General features: G+C 40.5%; 1 pseudogene; it reads left to right on the plus strand.

Moving 5' to 3' along the window:
* Positions 1-293: 293 nt before the first annotated feature.
* LOC102869451 lies at positions 294-833 on the plus strand (annotated as a pseudogene).
* Positions 834-3,047: the final 2,214 nt, after the last annotated feature.

The raw sequence follows: 3,047 nt of genomic DNA on the forward strand, positions 1-3,047 counted from the left end.
TAATGCTATAAATGCTATAAAGCATTTGTTGATTTTACTTTCATATTTGGGTAAACATTCAAGTGTTAATTTGAACAAATCTGTCACCATAAAATCTCTCATAGACAGGTGCTTGCGTAGTTACTCCATAGAACAATATGCCTAGTTGATAGCGTATTGTCTTTGGAATTATACTTGTAAGCTTCAAGGCAACAAGGACATTTCATGGTTTTTTTGTCACCTAATGTCACAGTGTGAATATAGTTGGATTTTACAATGCTGTATAAAAACATTGTTGCTTCCTGTTCTCCATCATGGCTTAGGATCAAGGTGAAAAAGAGAACTCCGTGCGGGAGCTGCGCAGCCGGAAGCTCTGCCCCAGCATCTGTGTAGGCGAGAGTGGAGACAGACTGACCCGGGTGCCAAGGCGTTGGAGCAGCTCACAGGCCGGACTTCCGTGTTTTCCAAAGCTAGATACACCGTCAGATCCTTTGGCATTAGGAGAAATGAAAAAATTGCTGTCCATTGCACACAGTCCGAGGGGTCAAGGCAGAGGAAATTTTGGAGAAAGGTCTAAAGGTGTGGGAATATGAGTTAAGAAAAATATAACTTCTCAGATACTGGAAACTTTGTTTTTGGGATCCAGGAGCACATTAATCTTGGTCATAAAATATGACCCCAGTATTGGTATCTGCGGCCTGGACTTCTAAGTGTTGCTGGGTAGGCCAGGTTTCAGCATCAAAGACAAGAAACGCAGGACAGGCTGCATTGGGGCCAAACACCAAATCAGCAAAGAGGGGCCTATGCACTGGTTCCAGCAGAAGTATGACGGGATCAACCTTCCTGGAAAATAAATTCCCATTTCTATCCAAAAGGCCAATATAATGTTTTTACAGAGTGTAAAAAAAAAAAAACCAACAAAACCAATAAAACAACATATTGTTGTTAAGTGCTGTCAAGTCGTAGGTGACTCGTAGGTGACTCATAGCGACTCTATGAGCCGAAGACCTGAACACTTGAATGACTTTCACCGTTTCTCCAGATTCATAAGGTTTCTGGAGGTAAGCTATTTTGGAAGTGAATGCCACTCCTGCTTCCAAGCTTGTTTTAATCGTGGAGCTCCACCAAACACTGTTCACCATGAGTAATCATTATGACATTTGACATCAGTGTCACAGTGTTCAGCATCACAGCAACCACAAAATACATCTGTACAGCAAGTGGATAGAATGTTTGACAAAAAAAAGAATTTAAGAACCAAAGCATAGTTCAAACTCCATGAGCTCCTTCATTCTAAATTCCTCCATAATAGCGCATTCTCATTGGCTCTCATGACCCAAAAACGTCCATCTGGGAGCATTCCGCTACTTCTTCAGTCTCCTTTTCTGATGCCACGTGTTTCTTCGTAGAGTCTTACTTTAATGATTTGTCTACCATAGACTGAGTACACGTGACGGAAGGATCCATATATAAACAAGATGAACAAAGTCCTGAGGCCTTTCTATAACTATCATCATTTCTCCAAGTTTTAGACGCCCCAGTGACATATAGTTAGGAAGTGGATGCCAGTCCTGCTTCCAAACCTGATTAATCTGGGAGCTCCAACAAACACTGCCATAGACATAAAAATAGGAAGTGTGTTTATCAATTTGAAAAGTGAGGTAGGCTTTAAATATCCTGCTCTTGATCACTAAGCCTGTGATTGTCAGAGTGGGCTTTGAACTGAGTATGTCTTGCCCTGAGCCTGGGCTCTTGCCCACCAGACTGTTTTGCCTCTCTAGAGGCTTGAGTCAGGTTCTTTTCCCCTTCTGCGCTGTCCATACCTTGTCCTGGTTTGGATGTTTTCTCCATGGTATCTTGTACTCCTTTTATAATGTAATAACCCATTATGAGTGTGTTGATGAGTATTTCTTATCCTCTGCCCCCAGTACATCACATATTCTGAAAGCAGAAAAGGAAGTCTATTGAATAAATAGATCAAGGCACATGAGGCGGTGGTTTTTCTAAAACCACCAAGAATGTCTATAGAAATGAAAAGTCTGCATTCAGGTCCACTCTAAGCGAGATTTCATCATGTCTAGTGGAACTTGCCATTTTCTTTTTTATCCCTTAAAGTTTCAATCTTTATCTCTTGCACTGAAGTTAAAGTTAGAACAGGACCTTGAGAAGATTACTTTAATCCTTTTTCTTACCCATATACATTCTTTCTCCTCTCCCAAGCCAAACTGTATCCAGGTTTTTAAAAGATGTTTTTCATAAACAATCTTGAAATTTCAGGTAGGACATAGGCAGACAGTGTTAACAGTATACAATAACTTTCAAACTCCCTTCTTCAGTGGACCACCACAATCAGAAAGCCACTATAACGCAATGAAATCTTCATTTCATGCTCTGAACAGGGAAATTATAGAGTGAGGATTGACATTTCACATTTAGCATATTATTTAACTTTTCACAAGCACACTCTTTCACAAAATGAAACAAAAGTTGCAGAATTACCGATCTGAACACCTAGAATCATTAAAAAAAAAAAAAAAAAAGCCTCTGCTCTTTGGAGGACTACTACTGAGATGGCATCACCAGAACAGTCCAGATTGCCTGACAGAATGGCAGTCTATTTCTTAGGAGGTCAGGTCTAAATTTATGGGAGTCAGGTCTGTGCTGAAGACAAAGGGGAAAGAGGACTTAAAAACAGATTCGTGGTTTTCCACACTACAGGCATTTGTGCCAGGTGGGCTCGTGTGTCAAAATCCGAGAACCCCTTCTCCTAAGAACCAGGAGGAAGTCTCTCAAAACTAGAAGGTGGAGGTGTTTTCATTCACTTACTTCAGCTTCAGAAACACGAATAGTGACATTTGCCCCTTCCTCCCAAAGCAGTGAAGTGTTCCGTGTGCTAACAACATGGTTTAGAAAAAAATGTAAAATAAAAACCCTGTGATTTGATAAAACTAGATTTTTAAAAAATAGTATTTCAAACTGTACATTCAGCAGAAGTACAGGGGTATCAAAAAGGCACACACTTGACATCTCCAGCAACTTCAGCTTTCTTTGCCTGGTCTGTTTTGGCA

Source organism: Elephantulus edwardii, unplaced genomic scaffold (assembly GCF_000299155.1).
Source record: "Elephantulus edwardii isolate Elephantulus edwardi_28Jun2011 unplaced genomic scaffold, EleEdw1.0 scaffold00427, whole genome shotgun sequence".
Taxonomy (NCBI): Eukaryota; Metazoa; Chordata; class Mammalia; order Macroscelidea; family Macroscelididae; genus Elephantulus; species Elephantulus edwardii.